Source organism: Protopterus annectens, chromosome 3.part0 (genome assembly GCF_019279795.1).
Source record: "Protopterus annectens isolate FY-2018-M chromosome 3.part0, PAN1.0, whole genome shotgun sequence".
Classification (NCBI taxonomy): Eukaryota; Metazoa; Chordata; order Ceratodontiformes; family Protopteridae; genus Protopterus; species Protopterus annectens.
The window spans coordinates 1,224,793,283-1,224,817,394 of record NC_056731.1 but is presented as its reverse complement, the minus strand read 5'-3'; the positions used below and the strand labels follow the sequence as shown (position 1 = coordinate 1,224,817,394).

General features: G+C 42.5%; 1 protein-coding gene across 3 annotated transcripts in view; it reads left to right on the top strand.

Moving 5' to 3' along the window:
* Positions 1-24,112, top strand: part of SLC35B3 (solute carrier family 35 member B3) — a 756,207-nt gene that overhangs the window by 48,951 nt on the left and 683,144 nt on the right. For 2 of the 3 annotated variants that reach the window (XM_044065425.1, XM_044065423.1), the window contains exon 2: positions 21,896-21,981. The exons of the other annotated variant lie outside the window; for it this stretch is intronic. The gene's annotated coding sequence lies outside the window, so the exon portion shown is untranslated. The remainder of the gene's footprint in view (positions 1-21,895; positions 21,982-24,112) is intronic. 3 annotated transcript variants of the gene reach the window in all.

Sequence of the window (24,112 nt, the reverse complement as noted above, 5' to 3'; positions counted from 1 at the left end):
CTCAAGTGAGGTGCCTTTTAGACTTCATTGTTGTTTTCTGCTTTTAACTTTGGAGTGTGTCCTAAACCTGCATGGCTGTCTCAGATGAAGTAGTGAATACTTTTATGGTTCTTTCATAAGGAAAACATTTTGATCCTTGCAGCACAATCTTTTCAGTTTCACTTTTTGTCTCGTTTCTCTGCCGGAGAAAGGAGTGTCTAGCTCTTTTAACCTCTACTTATTGTTTTGCTGCTGCCTTTATGTTGAGGGCATGGCTGATTCTTTTGAGGCATAACTAGCCTCCCATTCAGTGAAAAAAAAAATGTGTGCCAATGACTACAAGTAGAGCTTGAGCTCTTCCATCAAAGTGGGAAAAACACGAGAGTGATATCATATGGGGTGCCTCAACCTTGTAGGGTGCTTCTATTGCCAATCAATATCAGTTTTGTTTTGCAAGCAGTGGTTATCTGTATAGTTTTGAATTTAAGTATCTAGGAAGAGCTGTGACTGGGTCAGTTTGCCTTTTGAGAAGCATGCACAGTGACTTTCTGCAAATATATGTAAACAGCTTTCTACTCAATTTTTATTGTGTGGAGAATGGAGTGTGATGTTTTAGTGGCAGGGCATGAATTCCAAGTGATAACGTGAAGTTTGCATGAAAAGGAATACAAAACACTTGCTTCTGATTTCCTTGTTATGATTCCTCATTTTAATTTTGCACCCTTTTCCAATCCACAATAGCAATTTAACGTGAATCAAAGTATACAAAGGGGATAGATAGACTGTTAAGCAGCCTGACAAGGAAGCCTGCAAACCCTATAAGGTACTAATATAGCAATAACCCACGCCTGGGTGTGGGTAATGCTGGATTTACCCACGCTTGGCAAGACAACCGTGGGTAAATCCAGCATTACCCACACCCAGAAGTGGGTTATTGCTATTATACCATGGTGTTAGTTTGCTTTGTATTATATTTGTATTGTTGTTATTTAGGTTTTTGTTAGCTTTTTTTTGTATTCTTCCACTTTTTGTGAGATAAAATAGTCCACACTTTCAGTTTGTTTTTATTTTATTATTGTTTTTGAAATGATGTAATCAAAAGGGTAGGTGATGCTTGTTATAAAATAGTTTAAGCAGTGTAGAAGTTTATAACGTGTAGTTATGTTTTACTAGTTATGGGTATGTTGAAATGTGGTGTAGTGTTAATTTGTATTAATTTTTTTTAAATATGTACTTTTAGTAATTGGTCACTAGATGGTGGTGTTGTATGCGGTTTTAGAAGATGTATGCTGATGTGGACGTTTGGTATGGTGTGTGTTTTTTACTTTGCAAGGGATATCTGGTGTGTTTTAATATGTATATTTTTGGAGTTGTGTGTGTATAGGTATTGTAGGGAATATAGGTGAGTGAATGGTTTTATGAGAATGCTTGGTTTTGTTGGGTTATAACTGGTGGTTATGTAGTGTGTGTGTGTGTGTGTGTGTGTGTGTGTGTGTGTGTGGTGTATTTGCGACTGTATGAGTTTTGATTTTGTTTGTGTTCGAGGTGAGGGAATGAGAAATATGGGTAATGGTTAATTTTGTGTGTTTTACTTGAATTGTTGTGTGTTTTTTGTTTTTACGTTTACTGTACGTTAATGTTTGCTTGCTGTCGCCGCAGCACGATATTTACTGACCGGACTTGTTTCCTTGTTTGTCGTACGATTTAGTATGTGCACGGTGGTTGGATTAGCCAATCAGCGTGCACGTTTCTCGTCTTTTCCGATGTTCGCATGGTATAATCAGGAATATCCTCATCTTCTACCCGTTTAACTTGGCAGTTGAAAAGTTACTGTCTAGTATAAAGCAGGAGAAAACAAGTCCAAGCGAAGGAGGTGAAATGCTGAAATAACTTGCATCGGCCACTTTGAGTAGTCCATTAAAACACTGTTGAAGTGTGTAACCAAATACACTAAACTCTGTAATTATTAAGTTTAAAGTAAAAGTGTCTCTCTAGTAGGTGCTAGGTAAGTGACTGACTGTCTGTCTTGAGTTCAGTCTTAAAATGGGCCTGAAAAGATTTATTATCTGGGCATCCAAAGCATTACTTTACTATTGTATTGTTTTATTGTACTCTACCATTGTATTGTTTTATTGTACTCTGTTTTCTGCACCTGGTCAGATTTTGACACTGGGCTGACACTGAATTTTATCAGTGTTTTGCCCTTCTAAAGAAATTCAAATAAACAGTTACATGTCTGATATGTGGGTGCTATAGTGGCAAACTAGCAGAATAGTTTGAAAGATTACCAAAAACACCTAACTAGAAACAGTTTACTCATAATAGTGTTTTGTGATTCACCTACAATTTCAGTCAGTGAAATTTTACTGAGAAGTACTTGACTGATTATGCGAGTAAGTAATTGAGTAGTAAACTTTGTTTATTATGAGTAGATTGCCTCCAGTTTGGTGTGTTTTTTTTTTAGATTCTGTGTCTTGCTAGTAGGTGGAGTTTTGGGTTGTAAATATTAAAAGATTGGTTACCGTTGGATCTGGAAAAGTAGCCCTTATATTTGGAGAAGGATTAATGTAGTTATAGTAAAATGTCCTTCATAGAATTCTCTTCAATTAGCCATGTTGCAGTTTTTTGCTACAGCGTTATTAAAGACTGCTATAGGCCAGTTTCTGTGGGATATGACACCTCCACGAATTACTGCTGTGGATCTTTGTATTCAGTATGTTAAGACAAAGGAAGAAATGTCCCCTTGCTAACTTTGGAATCCATTACATAAGATGGGGATTGTATTCTACTGCTTGTGAAACTCGAGTGATCATGTTGAGGAATTTTGACATGCAAGTCCAAGTGGTCCTATTTTTGTTGCCAGTTATCTCCCTTTGCTAGTAAAGCGGTCTCCTTTGAGATTAGTGGTACCACGTTATACAATATTAGGATAAGGGGTAAGGTGTGAGCTAATTGTGATGAAAGGCAGCTGGTGCCCCCCACAGGTGGGTCTCCCACCATTCTGAATCCATTGTTGAATAATAATTAGTACTTTAGGATGCTAGTAGGTGTCATAGTGCACATTGCAAAGGTATTGCAAAGTGTATACCCACCCAAGATTTGATACTGGGAGCAATAACTTGACCTCTCCCTTGATAATTTGGTGTGGAATGCCCGAGTTGTTTTCCATAAAATTCATGATGCAGGTGCTCCTTTGACTTTGAAGTGAGGAGCACATTGTGAGAGTATTTTTAACTATCCCTGTATATTTCCCTTAAAGTTTATAGAGAATAAATTTAAATGATTTTGGGGATATAGCATTTTTATAAAACAGGAACCAGAATAGCCAGACATGGTCTGTAGTGTTGAGAAGACTGAGAATGGTCAGTAGTGTAATAGTTAGTTATTCACTTTACCTCCACTTCCAACTATTGTGTTATTTCTCACATTTGAAAATATATTACACTTATGTAGTTTCTAAATTTATCCTAATTGGAAGAGTAACAGCTGCTCATAATAAGGATAGTTGCTGCAGTACATTCAGAATTAATATGGGTTATATGCAGTCAAAAAAAATGTTTTCTGGGCAGAATTAAAGAGCAGTATAGATGTCCCTTTTCCAGGTGCTGAGGGCATCCACTAGAAACTTGGCTGTGTAGGGGAGAGTGACCACCACATTTCCACTACTTTTTTGCCTTTGAAATGAATGGTTATCCATTTTTGTTGGTCCTTTTTTGCTTCCAGGCAAGTTTTAAGAGAGCAGTAAATGCTTTGTTAAGTTGTCAATCTCGGCTTCATTCTTGCTGGATGGGTTTGGAGCCGATCCTCGGCTCCGACTCGGCCAATACTAAAGCTCGAGAGCTTATTCCACCGGCTTGAGGCTCCCCTATATCCCACAATGCTAGGCGGTAACTACTCGGATCTCGTTTGCCGCTTAGCTGACGAGGTGCTTTCTTCTACCGGCTCTGGCAGGTTAGTAAGTTTTATAGTCAAAAACTTAAAATTTCTACCCCTATCCTTTCTATTTAGTTTAGTTTTTAATATAGAGTATCCCTTTAGTTTAAATCGGGTCTCCCTTGTTTTTTATCCCCTTTTTTATTCCCTTTTAACTTTTAGGCCTTTGGCCCACTTCCCTTTTTTTCCCCTGTCATTTTAGTGTGACTGGATGTTTTCCTTTGGTTAAAGGGTGTGTCTGTGTGTTGTGTCTGTGTTATATACACTCTCTTTTAGCATGTCTAAAGACTCCAAGGTCTCAGGCTTCAAGAAGTGTGATTCGTGCTGTCAGAAAATGTCTCTAACAGACTGTCACACTTCTTGTGTCTATTGCCTGGGACCTTTGCACCTGCAGGACTCCTGTGCTCTTTGCCATGCATTCAGCCCTAGAGTCCTGCAGGAATGCAAAAATAAGCTTATTCTTCGAGGCTTGTTAAAGCCTGAAGGCCCCTCGACCCAGTCTGCATCGGGGAAGCCTTCAAAGACTTCCAGGCTGTTGGCTCCAGCTTCTGAGCCGTCTGCTGGGAGCATTAAGGCTGCTTCGACATCGGCTCCGGCTGGAGTCGATGTTTCGAAGTCTCAAACTGTTACCTCGGCTCCGGCCGGAGCCGAGGTTGCTAAGACTCAGTCGGCTCCGATAGTCTTATCGGAGCCACCTTCAAAGAAGAGGTCGAGGTCCCCTTCCATCGGTTCCATCCACTCTGCTCCGGGATCCCCTCTTCTGTTGGAGCGGAGCCATAGGTCCCATTCCTCTCGGTCCTCCAGGCTATCCGACCATGACCTGCAAAGGGTGGTGAGTAGACTTCTCAAGTCCGAGGCACTGGCCCAAATGCTGCATAGCCCTACTCAACAGTCAGCGGCTATTCCCATCCCTGCTTCTATTCCTCCTCTGACTCCTTTGAGTTCAGAGCCGGGGCTCGTCGGAGCCATGGCTGTCGGTGAGTCGGAGCCGATACCTTCCCTTTCGGCTCCATCATCTGCTCCGATTTCCTCCTTGGAGGGATCTCGGCGCCGAGCTTCCCTCGTCGGCTCCGAGGGGGCGAGTGGCATCGGACCCTTGTCCGACCCCGTTCTCCCTCTCGGAGCGTCGGCGCTGGTGAGTTCGGCTCAGATATCGGCCTCGGAGCCGTCCCTGTCGGTGCCGGGGGAGGGTCCTTGTCTCCTCAGAGCGGGGATCTTCGGCCTTGGCTGATCGGGGCACCTTCGAGGTCATGCGGAGCATGCTAGACCCCGTGTCTACCCCACAGTCGGCTCTGTCAGCTCCTCCCTCTTCAGTGCCTGCGGTGGTTTCTACCCACCCCCTCGTAACAGACCGTAGAGAGCCAGCTCCTCAGGTTTCCCCATTGGGAATATCTTCTTCTTCTGAGGCTTCTCCTGATCCGGTAGGAGAACCCCCTCGGAAGAGACAGTGCAAGAGGAAGCACATTGACTCCCCCGAGTCTATCACCTCTGACACCGACTTGGAGGAATCTGAAGGTTCCCCTCGGTCCCCCTCTGAGGATGTCTCCTTTGCTGATATCCTTGAAATCCTTAAACAGAGGGGGAACTGGCCCGCCCTTAACCCTTCAGAGGATGAGTCGGTCTACCTTGAGGCGTTTGGCTCTCGCCCTTCCACCTCCTGGGTGTCTCCTCCCTTTGACCCCCTCATGGATGTGGTGGCAAGGAAGGCTTGGACGGCCCCTGATTCGGTGGAACCTGCCCCAAGGAGGCCGTCAAAATTTATTACTGCCCCAAAAGAGAAACAGTTTTTATCCAAAGGTGTCTCTGTTGATGCCATGGTGGTGGCCGCAGCCACTAAGAAGGAATTAGCCGATCCTTCGGTACCTGTCCATCCTCCTAATAAGGAGTCTAGGACTATGGACAGGTACGGTAAGCGGATGTTTTCCTCAGCGACCTTTGCCATGCGGTCGCTGAACTACTTGTGTCACTTCACCCGTCTCCAGAGGGATTTACTCAAGGATATGGGTGAGGCGATGCAGGATCCAACAGCTGAGGGGTTCCAAGACAAAATGAACTCCCAGTTGGCAACCCTGAATTCGATTGTCAACTCCTCCATGCGGCTTATCTCATATGCGGCTGATGGGGCAAGTAGGGCCGCAGGCACAGGTGTAGCTTTACGACGCCACGCCTGGATGCAGCTTTGCAATTTTGCGGACCCTTTCAAGGCATCCTTCACCAATTCCCCCTTTGACGGCTCAACGTTGTTTGGACCTCAGGTGAAGGATACATTGACTAGGTGCGAGCAGGAAGGTAAGACCTCTCTGCAGTGGGAGTCCGTTTTTCTACCCCTTCCAGACCTTTTCCCAAAGGTCAGAGGGGGGGGGATGTGGTTCTGCAAACCACAAGGAGTCTCATCTGACGCACAAAGTCGATTCCCCTCTAGAGGCAGAGGGGGGGAACAACAATAGACACCACCCTAGGGGCAGAGGTGGTCCACAAAACCAGGGTAGCAGAGAAACTTTCTCTGATAAACCCTTTCAGCATCCCTGAGGAGCTGCCCGGCTGTCCACCTTCAGAGGCAGTCAGGGAAGATTATCACTGTACCCAAAAGCCTGGCTTCCCTCACTCAAGACAAATGGGTACAGTCGATCATATCCGAGGGTTACAAAATCCCCTTTATTCACATCCCATCCCAACCCAAAGGATCCCTTCCAGACGTTCCACCCAGGTAAGGGAGCAAGCAGCGTTAGAAATATCAAAGCTGCTGTCAAAAAGAGCTATCCAACCAGTCCCAGCAGACCAGCAAGGATCCGGAATCTACTCCAAATTCTTTTTGGTACCAAAAAAAACAGGGGACTGGAGACCAATACTGAATCTCAACAAGCTAAACAATTATGTGAAGAAAACAAAATTCCGGATGGTCACGCTACAGTCCATTCTACCCTTCTTGGGTCAGGACAATTGGATGTGCTCGATAGACCTTCAGGATGCGTAATCAAAATGCACAGACGCTCCAGGAGGTTTCTCCACTTCAGGCTGGGAGCCAGTCACTACCAGTTCAGAGCCCTGCCCTTTGGTCTCACTACAGCCCCCGAGTGTTTACCAAATGTATGGCAGTGGTCGCGGCTCACTTGAGACGTCAAGGATTCCAGGTGTTTCCATATTTGGATGACTGGCTCCTTACCGCCACCACCAGGCATCAACTGCTTCTATCCAGAGACTTCACCATCCAAACTTGCCAAGCTCTAGGCATTTCAATAAATTTCGAAAAATCTGCCTTGTCGCCTTGTCAATCTATTACATTTGTAGGCGCCACCTTAGACACAGTTCATCTTTCCGCCAGACTAACAGAGCAAAGAGTATCAGATATCCGCAAACAAGTTTACCTTCTACTTCAATGCAGCAAGATCAAAGCCAGGGTAGTATTGAAAGTATTAGGACTCATGGCAGCTACTATTGCACTTCTCCCCTTAGCTCGTTTTCACATGCGGATCCTCCAGTGGATGCTGTTTTCTCAATGGCCCTTCCAACAGCTCCCGATGTCTCACATCATCCTACTAACCCAATCATGCAAGAATCACCTGTCTTGGTGGATCACATCACCTCAGGTTCTCCAGGGCAGACCCTTCATTCCTCCCCCCCAATCGCCACGGTGACGACGGACGCCTCCCTGATCGGCTGGGGGGGGGGCATTATCATGGCAGGACAGTCCAGGGCACGTGGCAATCTTTCGAGTGCCACTTGCACATAAATGTCTTAGAGATGAGAGCAGTGCTTTTAGCGTTGCAAGCCCTTCAGGACTCTCTTCCCACGGGGACTATTGCAATTCAGACGGACAACATGTCCGTAGTGTGGTACATCAACAAACAGGGCGGAACCAAGTCCTACCCCTTATGTCGAGAGGCACTCAGACTTTGGCAGTGGGCGATTTCTTCTCAGCGTTTTCTGATAGCAACGCACATTCCTGGGAAGTCCAACGTGATTGCGGACAAGTTGAGCAGGGCTATTCTCATGCCTCACGAGTGGTCTCTAAAAAAATCAGTGCTGGAAGAAGTCTTTCGAAGATGGGGCCGGCCTTGCTGCAATCTTTTTGCTACTCCCCAAAACAGCAAGTGTCACGACTTCTTCACCCTCTTCCCTTTACCAGGCCAACCCACCAGAGACACTCTAGTCCACGATTGGCCCCGGGGACTTCTGTATGCTGTCCTCCCCCCTTTCCACTGATCTCTCAATTAATTCAGAAAGCTATCGCCTCAAGAGTCACCATGATCCTCATTGCCCCTTACTGGCCTCGACAGATATGGTTTCCGTTCCTCCACCATTACCTCTTGGAGCAGCCTTGGCATCTGGACCCAGTGCCAGATCTTTTGACCCGCCAGTCGGGCCAGCTGCACCACTCCCTCCAATCTCTCAACCTCACAGCATGGTTTCTCCGATTCCTACCCTAGCCAGGCTTTCCTTAATCTCTCATTCGGTCCGGAACATCCTGATAGCCTCTCACAAGTCTTCTACCAGAAGGATTTACAATAGTAAGTGGAAGCGTTTTTCCTTCTGGGCAGCATAAAAAAATATAGACCCCTTCACTGCACATATCCAGTCTATCCTAGACTTCCTGGCAGAGCTCTTTCATTTAGGCTCTTCCTCATCTACCATTAGAGTACAACTAGCTGCTATATCTAACTTTCATGTAGGTGTCTCGGACTCCAGTATCATGTCCCATAAACTCTGCAAAGCCTTTCTAAGAGGTGTCTTTTTGCTCAAGCCCCTAATCAAAGATCCCCCACCTCAGTGGAACTTGAATTTGGTCCTAGCATCCTTGATTCCCCCCCTCTTCGAACCTGCGGCTTCATGCCCTCTTAAGTTGCTCTCATGGAAAACACTTTTTCTAGTAGCCATAACATCAGCTAGAAGGGTATCTGAACTTCATACTCTTTGCAGTCGTCCTCCATACTTAGTTTTCCATAAAGACAAGGTGTCCCTCCGGACTAATCCGTCCTTCTTGCCTAAGGTTTCCTCTGAGGCAAACCTAAACCAGACGATTGAACTCCCCGTCTTCTTCCCTGATTATTCCAACAGGTCGGAACAAAAGTTACATTTTCTAGATGTTCATCGCCAACTTCGATATTATGTAGACAGGACTAAACAGTTCAGGAAATCTGATCAGCTCTTCCTGTCTTATGCGGAAGGGAAATTGAGCCTTCCAGTTACTAAAGTGTCCCTTTCAAGATGGCTTACCTCTATAATTACCTTCATCTATGATATCAGACATCAAAAACTGCTTTCAAGACCTAGAGCTCATTCAACTAGGGCATTAGCTACATCTGTAGCTTTTCAGGACAGGCTACCAATAGATTCCATTTGTGCAGCAGCCACATGGGCTTCTCCTCATACCTTTATCTCGCATTACAAATTGGATATGGCCTCCAGAAACCGTGCCAACTTTGGTTCCACTGTTTCAAGAGTCTGTTCCGATAGGCCACCCGGGGTAAGATGCTAGGGACGCGGTCCCATCTAGCAAGAATGAAGGCGAGATTGACAACTTAACATTGAGAAGTTATGTACCTACCATAACGTTCCATGTTAGTTGTCTTCTTCTCGCGTCCCACCCTCCTTCCCCCTAGCCTGGACAGACCGATAGGAATTTTTGAGATCTTCCATTGGGGTTTTCCTTCCCACATGTTCTACCACCTCTATTCTCCCTTTTATGTTTGTGGTAGCTTACCTACAGGTTTATATATAGAGGTGGGTTCCTTTTCTCTTTTCTCCATACTATGGAGACCAGAACTGCTTGGTTTTAGCTATCAAACGAGATCTGAGTATTTACTGCCTAGCATTGTGGGATATAGGGGAGCCTCAAGCCGGTGGAATAAGCTCTCGAACTTTAGTATTGGCCGAGTCAGAGCCGAGGATCGGCTCCGAACCCATCCAGCAAGAAAGAAGGCGAGAAGAAGACAACTAACATGGAACGTTATGGTAGGTACATAACTTCTCATTATGGCTTTTGCCATTTTTATTTGACTTATCTGTTTATTGATCTTTTTTTTTTGGGGGGGGGGGGGTAGCATGATACAGTGGACATAAAGTGTTCACACCTCTGTTAAAATGCCAGGTTTTTGTGATGTAAAAAATGGGACCACAGTAAATAATTTCAAAACTTTTTTCACCTTTAATGTCACCTATAACGTGTACAATTCAGTTGAAAAACAAATCTGTTGGGGGAAAATATATAAAAATAAAAAGGTACAATACGCGGGTTGCATAAGTGTGCACACCCTTAAACTAATACTTTGTTGAAGCACCTTTTGATTTAATTACAGCATTCAGTCTTCTTGTGTAGGAGTCTATCAGCATGGCACATTTTGACTTGACTATTTGCCCACTATTCCATGCAAAAGCACACCAAGTCTGTCGGATTGCAAGGGCATCTCTTGTGCACAGACCTCTTCAGGTCACCCCACAGATTTTCTATTGGATTTAGGTCTGGGCTCTGGCTGGGCCATTCCAAAACTTTTAATTTTCTTCTGGTGAAGCCATTCTTTTGTTGATTTTAGATGTATGCTTGGGGTCATTCTCATGTTGAAAGGTGAAATTCCTCTTCAGCTTTCTAGCAGATGCCTGAAGGCTTGGGTCAAAAGTGACTGGTATTTGGAACTGTTCATAATTCCCTCCACCTTGACTAAAGTCCCAGTTCCAGCTGAAGAAAAGCAACCCCAAAGCATGATACTGCTACCACCATGCTTCACCGTGGGGATAGTGCTTATATTTTCCCACATGCTTTTGGGAGAATCGATGTATTGTTTTGAAAATTTTAGCCAGGCCTGAATGTTTTTCTGTGTAAGAAAAGGCTTCTGTCTTGCAACCCTACCCCATAGTCCAGACTTATGGAGGATACCGGAGATTGTTGTTACATGTAGTACACAACCAGTACTTGCCAGAAATTCCTGCAGCTTCTTCAGTGTTGCTGTAGGTCTCCTGGCACCTCTCTTACCAGTTTTTGTCTTGTCTTTTCATCAATTTTGGAACGACATCCAGTTCTTTGTAACATCACTGTTGTTCCATATTTTCTCCACTTTTTGATGACTGGTATATCCAGTGCTGTGGAAATTTTTTTTGTACCCTTCTCCTGGCTGATACCTTCCAACGATGAGATCCATTTGATGCTATGTAAGCTGTCTGCGAACTATGGCTTTTGCTGTAGCAGGCAACTGAGTAAATGTCAGGAAAATCCTACTAGGACAGTTGAACTTTATTTGGGGTTAATCAGAGTCTCTCTAAATGATGGCAGAAAAGTAATGAATGTCACAGTGGTTTAAAAATAAAAAGCAGAGAGTGGTAGGTGATTTAGAAACTCCCCTCCCCCCACCCAAGTCTGCACTGGTGGTGATAGGTGTGGTGGGCCCAGGATCATCTGACTCAATCATACAACCCTGATTTAATGATAGTCTCTCCTGCACTGGCTTTGTAAAGATGGATGGGAGGCTAGAGGATTGCCATACTGTCTGTATTCAAAATAATACAGCAAAATATTAGATGTATTTATTTACTTTTGTGTGGGACAGCCCCCCTGCCCTCCCCTTGTGGGCTGCTTTGTCTACCCACACCTCCCTTATTTAAATATATTGACTTCAGGGTTACACACAGTATAGACAAAACTTCCTTTTATAGTGAACAACTGTCTTGTGCAAAGAGAGATACCATTAACCTAGTTGAATACATCTCAGAAAAATGTTAAAAATACATTCAAGCAGTATCAAAAAAATAAAAAATGCATTGTACTGTTACCACACAATAAACAAATTTGTAATAAAGCTACTTGGGCAGAAAGAGAAAATTGGATGCATTTCCATATATAGACATGTTTACCACTTTCAGACAGTCCCTTCTCCAAGTAATTTTCCACTATGTGCAATCTGTCACGTCTCTATGTACAGTGCATTTCAGGTTCATGCATTTAGTCACATACTCAAACTTCCTTAAGGCACTTATATTTTCTTTCACTCTTTACAATCCCCCATTTGATGCTCCGTAAGCATCACCATTTAGTTCCTCATACATTTTCCCAAATTCCAACACAACCATGCTATTAAGCTTTTCAGTTTCATCATTAGTACTACTTTTTTCTTGGACATCATCAGTTATTGCAGGCATGTGAAAGTTAGGCACTTTGGCATTTGTTTTGGAAGACATAAGCTTCAATACACAAGTTTTTATTATGAACAATAATAGAAAGATAAAAGTGATTAATACTGCAGTTGTTAAAATCAGTTTAAGTAGGCTTCCTCCCCATCCAGAGAAGAGATTTATTAGCCAAGCCCAAGTGGAGCTATCAGCTCTTTCGGTTTCAGAGAGTTCAGAAACGTTTTGTATAAGTTCAAGATGGCTCTCAATTTCATGCTGATTGTCAGGAATAAAAGTACAGCACTCCTCTTGGATTAAAGCACAAGTACCCCATTTTGTAGCAAGCACAAAATCAAGGGCCATATGGTTTTGGAGGACCACAGCCCTCATAGCAGTCAGTTCATCAATCACTAGTTCCAAAGCTGAAAAGGTGGCATTGCTTAAGACTTCAAGGAGTTTAAAAAGCTTTCTCAATTCCCAGATTGATTTTACAGACCCATAAGCAGGTATTATGCCTGCCCAAGATATGACGTCATCTCCAAGGTCCATGTGGGCCAGTCCTTTAGTACTTGCATGAGCAAGATCATGATGATAAATCCAAGATGCATCCACGTTTCCCACCGGATTGGAGGGTGCTTTTATTTCTCGAGTATTTCTGATTTTTTCCTTGGGGTAGTGAAATAGTATGGCAAATCGCTGGGATAAGATAACCCAGGAAACCACTACCAGACCAATTTCCTGGTAGCCATTTATATGCTTTTCTACCACATATAAAATACAATCCTCCTTCCAAGAGCATAGTAGAAATGTTTGTAGTGGCATTATTATTGAATACTACTTGGGAGAATACATCATATAAATCTAGCTTAAGTCATGAGAGTTGTGAATAATTTGTCATTGTAGGGCTATTTTTGAAGATCCATACCTCTTTTGGCCCCAGCATCATTCCAGTCACATTACAGATCTGCCAGTCCGAATAGTTCTTGAATGGTGCAGATATGGTGGCACACCACACTGAATAGGAGATAGACCTATTCCGTGCCGCAACATTAATTAACTGTAAGGCTGTGTAGTTTGTAACTGCACATACTCCCTGAATTGTTTTGCTACAATTGCTTGAGCCGACTTTCTTTATTCCCTTTTGTTTTAGGCATAAAATGCCTTGTTGTCGATATGCCAAAGTCAGAGATACAGTTCGATTTGAATGTATCTTTTTATACAGTCCCCCAGAAATATTAAAGAGGATGGTAGAATAATTATTAGTAGGTAAAGCACTAGCTGTCAATGGCAGTTCATCAGGTGAAGTGGGAGTAGCGGCACAGATTCAACAGTCAGAAATGTTGAATGTAGAGGCTAAGCATATTTGATGGCTTGGCAAGTGTTAAATGGTGGAAGCCATGCTGCTTTTTTGTGAACCAAAATTATGTTTGCTGTAAAAAGGAATGGCCAGAGTAGGAAAATTAGCACAATAAGGAGAGTGATAAGAATGGCCATGCAGTAACGTTGAGGAAAGGCTCGTTATAATGGTGAGGCAGGAGGTGGTACTGAAGCAGTGGAACAAAGGAACTTGTTATTATCAGGCATCATTTGGAGATGTGGCAGTTTTACTTTTGGTGCGAGCTGCAATGGGTTCAGGAGCAAGAGCAGTGAGTGGAAGAGGTTGTTGGAGTCTGATAGTTTAACCTTTTTAACGTGTGACATGTGGACCTACACAGGAGAGCCTTGAAGTCTAACTGCTGAAGAAGTGGTAAGGAGTACCAGGAATGGTCCTTTTTAACGAGGTTGGAGAGCAGTTTTTTTGAGAAAATGACTTTACATAGACCCAGTCCCCAGGTAGCAATGAAGGTTTCAGAAAAGGATCTGGGGATTGCTGGGCTGCTGCAACTTGTTTGTGGTACTGCTGTAAGACAGAAACAAGAGATTTATGGTAAAGCAAAACATTATCATCAAAATTATTAATTGCAGAAAAGGGTGGTGGTGGGGTCATAAGAAGATGCACTGGGCATCCCATAATGATTTTATGAGGAGAGAGACCCTTTGTTGAGTGAACCGTGGAGCAGATGGAAAGTAATGCTAAAGGAAGGGCTTGTACCCATGTCATTTTTGTTTTTGAGATAAGTTTTGCTAACCTTGTCTTTAGTGTTTGATTTATTTGTTCAATAATGCCAGAGGCTTGAGGCCTGTATGGGCAATTAAACTTAAGCGTAATAGCTAACATAGAACATAGTGCCTGGATTAACTGAGCAGTAAAGTGTGTACCCCTGTCGGAGTATATAGTACAGGGAACTTTAAACCTGGGGAAAAATCATAGCATAGTTTTTTAGCAACTGAGATTTGCTTCATTTTTGGTACAGGGATATGCTTCTAACCAACCAGAGAAAACATTACCAACCGTCAGTACATATCTAAAACGATTACAGAGTGGTAGTTTAATAAAATCCCATTGCAAAGAGCAAAAAGGCCCCTGAGGTTTTGGCACAGGTTGAGGTTGGGCTCTAGTCTCTTTTGCAATGTTATGCTGTAAACATACAGAACAAGTATTGACAAAATGGCATACAGTAGCTGAGAGGGAGGGTGCAAACCAGTCTCGAAGAATCAGTTTTAGTAAAGCCTCTAAATACCAATGTGGGAGGGTAAATGGTAAGCTTTTATAACAGAAAGATGCATAGATTTGGGGCAGACAAACCTGCCATCCGGATGCTGCCAAATAGATTGTGCATTTTTAAAGCAGTAAAACTTTTTCCAAGTTTCTCTTTCAGCTTCTGCAGTTTTACATTGTAAAGCCTTTAAAACATCATGTGTAAATAAAGATGTATGCATAGATTGTTGATAAATAGGCTGTATATTATTTTCCTGAACAGCACCATGTAGTGCAGCCTGTTTGGCAGCCCAATCAGCTAAGGCATTGCCTTTTGTTTTAAGAGTCATTTGATTGGTGAGCTGCACATTTTACAACAGCAATTTTCAAAGGCAAGAGTAAGGCCTTTAGTAAGTTAGCGACATAAAAGGCATGTTTTATCACAGTTTCAGAGGATGTCAGGAATCCACGCTGTCGCCATAATGTCCCAAAATCATGTACGACCCCGTAGGTGTATCGAGAGTCTGTATAGATTGTAACAAGTTTTTTTGTCTGCCAGTTTGCATGCATGCATTAATGCTACAAGTTCTGCCACTTGGGCTGAGGTACCTACTGTTAGCCTACCGTAGAAATTACTTTATGCTGGGAGCATACTGCCCATGCTGCCGTTAGTTGGCTAAGTTTATCACGTAAACAGGATTCATCCACAAAGAATATGTAGTCAGGGTTAGCAAGTGGGGTATCGGCAAGATCATTCCTAGGAGGAAGCACAGAGTTAACAACACACACACAGTCATGGCGCTCTCCCTCAGCATCTCTTGGAATCAAAGAGGCTAGGTTTAGTGGTGGGCAGTGAACAGCATGTATTGCAGGATTACTGAGCAAGTTTATTTTATACCTAGTAAGTCTTGCTAGTGAAAGATATATTGAGTTTTAGTCTTAAGAAGTAGAGCTTGTACTGTGTGAATTACTGCTAGTGCAGTCTGATGGCCCAGGGTCAAAGGACTTGCCATATCTACCAATAAGGCTGCTACCACCACAGCCCTCAGGCAGGGTGGGTATCCTGCTGCCACTGGGTCTGAGTACTGTAATAAGCCACTGGTCTGTAACCTCCTGCTCGGGGTTGAGCCAGGAGGCCCAGTGCGAACTTGTCTCATTTCGAACAGAAAAGAAAAAAATGGTTTAGTGTAATCAGGTAGGCCCAGAGCAGGTGGATTGATTAGGGCAGTTTTAATAGCTTGAAAAGCTGCTTTATGATTGTCTGACCAGGGTAGAGGATCGGTTGTATCCTTTTTTAATAAAGGTAAGAGTGGTCCTGAGAGCTCAGAGAAATTAGGGACCCATTGTCTACAATACCCTGCTAGTCCCAAAACCCTCTTAACTGGCGCTGGGTGGTGGGCCTAGGGGCCCGTTGAATAATTTTGATTTGTGAGGGGGAAGAACACGGCGAGAGCCAGCCTCAGTGATATGACCCAAATACTGAACCTCAGGTTGTCAAAATTGTAGCTTAGCCTTGTTAACTTTAAATCCTTGCTGTGCCACAAACCGAAGTACCAGTAACGAGTCATCCAAACACGCTTGCTTGGTTGTAGATGCGATTAGGATATCATTGACATACTGAACTCAAATAGTAGTAGTTGGTAATTTAAGATTCTGTAATTGCCGGTACATCTCTCTAGAGAAAAGTGTGGGGGACTTGGCATATTCCTGCGGTAATCTTGTCCAAGTATACTGCTGCCTGTTGGATGTGAAGGCAAACAGGTATTGACTATTTTTATGGACTGGTATGCATGCAGAAGAAATATTTATTACTGTGAAACATTTAGCAGCTGGAGGAATACAGCTGAGGATGGTGGCAGGATTAGATACCACTGGGAATGCCAGTAGGACGGCTTTATTGACTTGTCTATGGTCTTGCACAAAACGATAAGCCTGCCTTTTTGTTTTTTTAACCAGGAGGATGAGAGTATTGCAGGGGCTTACTGTAGGAACAATAATAGACTGCTTGAGCAAGGAAGGGACTACTGGCTGAATGTCCTGTTTTGCCTTCTTGGAAAGTGAATATTTGGGTACTGAGGGTAGCTGGGCACCAGGTTTTAATGTAATACGAACAGGGGTAGCAGATGTAAGCAATCCAATGTTATTGTCGTGTGTGGTCCACAGGGATGCGGGTAATAGATTTAAATAATTTGTTACGGACAGATCAGGAGTTACTAACATCTGTAGAGACACTGGGTCACTAAGTAGGCCAAGGGCCTCATCTTGTGTATCTGGGGGCACTTGTAGAAAGACCCCATTTGCAGTGCAAAAGATAATTGCCCCCTATTTTACAAAGTAAGTCCCTGCCTAAAAGGTTTAGCGGCGTTGCCGGGCCTACAAGGAAGGCATGTTTTTTTGTAGGAGCCCCAAGGTGACTGGAACAGGCACTGTTTCTGGGTAATTAATGGGCACTCTGGAAACTCCTACTCCTTTAGTAATTTTACTTGATAGTGGGATACCTGCCGCAATGGAAGTATTTAACATGGATTTGGTAGCGCCAGTATCTATCAAAAAGGGATGTATACCGTTTTTAATTGTCATACCGGTTACAAGGGAAACAATTGCTGTTGAAGCTGTTTAGGGAATTTTTATTGTGCTTGAGACTGATTATGGCCTTCAGACCAATTAGGTGGAGTCCAGGTCGAATTTCACTGCTGAGAAAAAGGATTGGCCTGTTGTGGCTTCTCAGATGTAAATGGATTGTTATTGTTAGTAGGAGGCGGCGGAGTTGGGGCAAGATATGGGCAGCAGTTACTTTTCCAATGTCCCGCCTGGTCACAATTATAACACTCAGATTGTTGCTGTGTGGTCATTTGTTGTGGCTGTGGTTGCTCTGCTGATAACCACTGGAATAATTTTGGTTGCGGGTTTGACCTCCCCTAACTCTTTCTTGAGATTGTCCCCTTTTGCCTTTTTTCCTGCCACCACCCCTTTGTGCAAAGGCAGTAAACATTTGAATTTGGGCATTTAAAAGGTTGTCTTTTATTTGTTTCTGCTTTAGAACCAGCTGATCAGACAGATATCGAGTCTGGGTTACCAACTCGTGCAGGCTCAAACTAGGCCAACTGAGACAGACCTTTTTTAGTTTATACCGAATGACAGGTTGCAACCTGTCAAGAAAGATAACCCGCTGGCAGATGCTCCTTCTGTTGGTTCAGGTTAACCAGAATAAGCTTCAAAGGCGTTCGTTAAATGGTGAAGATAGTCTTTGATGGATTTGTCTTGTTTTGAACCACTGCTTTGATTTTTGACCAGTTAGGAGTCGGAGGGACAATGACAATTATTGCATCTGTGAGATGCTGTCATACTGTTTTGAACCCATGATTGCCGTCTGTACCGTGTTTAGGAATTGGGGTTTGGACATTGGCATGGTCTCAAATTTTTTTTAAAAAGGTCGGGAGGAACATCATATTGAAGAATAGCACAAACTTTCTTAATAGTGTGATTCTGTAAATTTACATGTCCCGCGAAAATCCTTTGAAATTTTGCCGGATTACTGCGAATAGAAGATAAGGACTTAGTTATTGCCTGAAAATCTACTGCCGACCACACCCATGGCACCACAATAGTAGCTGGTGCTTCCTGGTTATGAGCATGGGTGGGGTTGAGAATTTTTTTAAGTGGCATTAAATAGTTATCGTCCTCTGAAGAGGACGGGTGTGCAAACTCAGGGTTAAATTTGTCTGGCCCAAAGTACCCATCCCCACTATCGATATTTATTACTGGGAATTTTCCCGTGGGGTATCTCTTATATGATCAGCGTCGGCCACCCCCCTTTTGGTATCTATGCCTTGGCTGGAAATACATTTCATAGCTGCCTTGGCTTTTTCCAGTGTGACGATTTTTTAAGTCATATCCCCGAGAGGTCGAATACGGACTTTGTCTATCTTCCCATTAGTCTGAGTCAGACCTACGGCATTTTCTATGAGTTTCCAGGAGTGGTGGGATTGCCTCCCTATTGACTTCCGGTTGATCATGACGTGGTGGAATATTGGGCGGTGGCCCATTGTTCACTAGAGGTGGTGGTAGTTGAACAGGTAGAAGTGGCTGAGGGGGTACTGGTAGATTATTGTTTGGCGGTGGCTGAACAGGATTATAGGGCAAAGGTGCCGTAGGGGGCACTGGAAAACAGATGGAGTTGTCTTCAGACGATTCAGTGACCTGTAGTTTAGCTAATTTTGAGACAGGATATAGACCTTTGATAGGAGTTTTTTTGCAGGGTCTTACCATTTACAACATTTAATTTTCTTGCAGTGTAGTTTAGAGCCCTTAACTGACATTTTAATCTCTCTTGGTTATTTTTTAAACTAGATACAATAGAGACTTTTTTTTTTTTTTTTTTTTTTTTTATTATCCCTTTTTTTCTGTCATTCACTCATTGAATGCTGCCCAGCACATCCCCGGGACCTTTTTTTTTTTTTTTTTTTTTTTTTTTTTTTTTTTTTTTTTTAATTTACTTTGTAAATTTGACAAAATAATTTTTGTTAAAAGTCTCATGTTTGGGAAATGCAAGTTTACCATAATTTTTAGTGAGGGAGACTCGCTGAGACAATTACAAACAACTGTCCCGGGACACACGAGAATACGTATAACCTGCAGTAGTTCCTTTTTTTGGCTCCTTTAAACTTTCCAAATTTGCTCCCATGATCAAAATGATCCCTTTTTATTTTTTTTGTCTGATACAGAAAAGAAAACGACAGTTATGTTGTAGTATCCCACACTCATACATGCATACTTATGTCGCCAGTTTGTTTCGATTAATCCCTCAGTCACACATCAGGCACATACAGAGACAGAAATTATGTCACTTACCTCTGTACTGAAAGAGAGGAAAAAATGCAGGAAAATATCCTTTTAAAACAGTGTGTGATCGTCTGCCGAGAAAAATGCTCTCTTGTTTTGTTTTTTTTTTGTTCAGACAAGACTCAGTGGTGGAGATACTGCAAGAAAAGACAAAATTTTGTCATGGGCCCAAAAGCAGCAAATCCACCAGCTCTGAGTGACCGCAGCACTGCCAGATCAGATCCAAGTCATGGCACCAATTTGTAGAATAAAGACAATAGACTTCCTCTCGTTCAGTAGCTTTATTACACATTTGTAGGAGCCTCTGAAAAATATCAGGGCGACTCCCAGAACAAACAAAAACTGTAGCTTATATAGACTATGAAATGCTGACTCATTAGAAAAGTAATACTGAACAAATTAGAACTCTGGAAGCATGGTTAACCAATAAAGGCATTCTCTGTAGCTCTAAAGTTACATGTCATTATATCTCTAGGCAGAAAGAGAAAATCAGATGCATTTCCTTATATAAACATGTTTACCACTTTCAGACAGTCCCTTCTGTAATGGGAAGGTAGACAAAGTCCGTATTCGACCTCTCGGGGATATGACTTAAAAAATTGTCACACTGGAAAAAGCTGTCACGTCTCTATGAACAGTGCATTTCAGGTTCATGCATTTAGTCATATACTCAAATTTCCCTAAGGCATTTAAATTTTCTTTCATTAAACAAGGATTTGATCTTAAAAAAATGACTGACTTGACAGTTTTGACCCAGTATAACATAACTTGTTCATATCTTATTGTTAAGAGTAAGAGAACCAAGCTGAAAGTATTGATGATTATAGATTCATACGCACATAGATAAGTACAAGCTAGCTGCCCTTGCAGGCCATTGGAAGCCTAGACAATTTCTCTTTTGGTGCTTGAATTAACATATCTCATTTGGTGTTAGATTGGCTTTACCCTTTGCATGGTTGATAGGCATTCTCAGTAGGGGTAATAGATAATTGCCATCATGCCATAGATAATTTGAGTGGACCCATGAATGTAATAAAGTAGTTAGGAGCTGTCTGTGTCCATTAGTAATACAAGGGGCAGTCCTGAGATAAATTTTCTGTTTCCCATCAATAGATCCAAGTTGTGCTTGAATATGGACAGGGATGAACTTTGTTTTATGTGAATGTAATGCCTGTTCCACAACAGCGGTGTTCTGTGAGAGTCTGTTGATGTTGCAGAAGAGTTAAGATTCCTAGACCTAGTATTTTGATGCCATGTGTGTGGTTGATGTGCAGTAAATCCATCAGAGTGAGAGTGTGTGTGTGTGTGTGTGTGTGTGTGTGTGTGTGTGTGTGTGTGTGTGTGTGTGTGTGTGTGTGTGTGTGTGTGTATTATATTATATATGGGATCCCTTCAGAATTTTGAATTCCTAAAAACTCCAATTCCATATGATCGAAGTTTTAGAAGTTTGAAATTCTGAACGGAGACCTTCATACAGCATGGAACAGGAGATTTCCCTTTTCCTCACTGTAGTGCGATCTCGGAGTTAGTTATTTAAGTAAGTAACAGGGGTGTGGGGGGGGGGGTGCAGGGGAATAAACCTTGAGAAAGTTTTTTTTTTTTTTTTTTTGTATTTATTTTGGAGTGTTGAGATTCTTAAACTTTGATCATATGGTTTTGACCGTATGAAATTCAAAGTTTTGGTAATTCGACATTCAGAAGTAAATCCATATGTATGTATATATGTATGCAATATTTGTGGGAGAGAGTGTGTGTGAGTCCTCGTGTAGGCTGCCATTCTTTCCAGGATTAGTTTCTTTGCTTTATGCCTGTTGACTGCCAGGACAGGTTCCTGCATCTGTATGCTTGAGCTGGATTAAACTGATAATTGGAGAACTAATGAATAAATACAGTTTGTCACACACCTTATCAGTGTCTTCACCCTTTAAAGATTTTGTGGTGTTTGGTGTGTAGTGCATTTAGGCTGATTATGTTTAGGGAGTCTTAATTTGGCTCCCAGAGCATTTGTGTATTTTGCAGGCAGGCTCCCTGAGTTTGGCTTTTTTCAGGCTATGGAAACACCTTCCTCCTAGCCTGTATCTGAGATTTGAACATATTTATTGGTGGCTATCCACTTCAAAAACTGAAGACTGAGAGGGTTACTGTTGCTTCATAGCAAACTTTTCCTCTTATGACCTTAGCATGGGTGGCGAGGTAGCACCTTGGAAAAGGGGCATCTGTGCTGCATTTGAAGTTTGTCCAGAAGGCATATGCCCACCTGCAGCTAATTCCATACATTCTTATTGTATGGCAATTGGGACAGTGCAGCTTGAACACCTGTCATTATGGTGAATACCCTCACACTAGTGTACTTTCCCTTCCGCTATCATTTGAGCACTGTGCTCAGAGTAATTGGAGTATTTAACAGTTAGTACTACTATTCTTCTAAATGCTGATTTTGGTAACTGATTATATATTTATTTTCAGGGCATGAAGAGTTAAGTTTCTCTGCTGAGGAAGTAGTGGATATTCTTGCAAGGAAATGCTGAGATCATAAGTGCCACCTGTAACAGGTAATCCATAACGTCTGTAAGTATGGAAAGTGTCAAAGTAATGGTAAAATTCATTGCACATGCCAACAATTTAGTGGCTCCTATACTTGCACCTAATTGGCCCATTCATTTCACAGGTGGGAGCTAGTCATCCCTGGACTAGGTGAGAGTCATATAGCCCCTTCATTTCTGTCTGTTTCCCTATTTGACCCATCTATTCCGCAGTGGCTTTGCACTCTGAATTCCCCTGTTACTTGCATGTGCATTATGGCATTATATGGTGTCTAGGCTCATGTTCTGTAGATGCAACGTCAAGCGCTCCCAGTAGGTGTAGCCAAAGTAATCCAGAGCCACCTTCTTCCCCTCATGGTGGGGGAGCTGGCACTGATCACTCAGTCCCACTCACCCTGTCTGTTCCTTTAGGTGCTGTGGCCATTAATTGAACTCTGGTTGCCTAGGCCTATAGTCAGGCTTGCCTCTTTGTCACTGAAGCTGTCAGATTGTTAATTCATTTTGAATGCTTTGTTCATGCTGATAATACTCAATGCTAATTTTATTTTGAATGGTGTTTTCTAGCTTTATGTGTAACCCACTGAAATATGTGTATGTTTAACATGTTAATATATTCTGTATTTCTTAAATCTGCACTTGCTCAGGTATTTGCCTCATTCTGCAGTTGAGAGCAAGACTAAGTAGAACATTTAACAGCAACAGCAATTAATAGGCAACAGAAATGTAATTACACATTGACGATATTGTATTCAACCAGGTGAGTTTTAGAAGGTAGACAGTGGCATACTGACCAATATTGCAGTCTTCGTGAAGTTAACTGATTTCATAGTATGCAGAAGAAGAGAGGGACTTGTGTCCAACAGCTGGAAAATTTCAAATGCATTTATAGTATGACTCTTGGTATGTGTAACATGGGTTCTAGCAGTAATGACCATAGGAGTAGATTTTCACTTTTGAACATAGTTGCAAGTTGGCTAGCATATGATTGGGTTAGCACGGAGCTTTAGAGTTTTAGTGCAAGGTAAGAAAGAAGGTCTTGGTCATAGCGGTTTTCAAATGAGTTATAATAATTGTTGGTCTGTTACTGAATCTGAGACCAAATCTGGTAGCTAGTGATGTGTACTGTCCAAAGAAATGACTCATTTAAGAGGTTATCACTATATTTGCAGAAATGGTGCATTCTGGACCCATAGCTGTAAGAAGTGATCTGATGTTGTCAGTCTTCACATAATCCTAGACTGTGGGTTTGGTTCTGAACCTTGGAATTGACTTGGCCATTATTCCAGCTCACACCTTCCAAAAAACTCTTCAGCTAAGCTTTACCCATAATGCTTATTGCCAAATTACCTCAGATCTCGTTTGCTGCTTCATAGTGTCAGACACCTTCTCTCCTGTGCACTCAAGCGACAGATAAAATTTCTAAACTGTAAGTTTTGACATCCTTCTTCCTTTATCTGTTAACTTTCCTTTACTTAAACTACCTACTCCACTATTTTCTAGCTAGTATTGCGTGGGTGTGACCTTTCTACATAACATTAGGAAGTTTCTCCGTACTATCGTTGATACTTTTTCCCTTTTACCCTAGCCAGTATTTAAGTGTCATTGTTGGTACTTTTTTCCTCTAAGTTAAAAAAAAAAAATTGTTCTTCCCTTTCAGTTATCTCCGTGCGTGTGTGTGTGAGTGAGTGTCATGGCAGACAAGCCAGTTAAAGGCACATCTGGTTTCAAGAGATGTCAAATGTGAAAGAAAATGTCCTAATTCTGACAGATACACTCTTTGTGCACATTGTCTAGGGGCAGTTCATTTACAGGAAGACTGTGCCATTTGTCACAGCTTTAGCCATAGGGCACTAACTGCAGAAACAAACTTATTCTGAAAGGACTTTTAAAATCGGAATTCAATGAGGCCTTATCTGTTTTTAGAACAGAGCAAGTTCTCCTTCTACTCCTTCCTCTAGCAAGTGGGAGAAGCCTAAGAAGAGAAGTCAGTCAGTTCCGACTGTTTTCTTCGGAGCCACCAGTTAAAGTGGCCAAGACTCCCATGGTTCATAGATTTTTCTCAGAACCAGTGGGTCACATGACTCAACCTTTGGTGCCGCCAGTCCCGGTTTCTGCATAAACTACTGTGTCACCGATGACA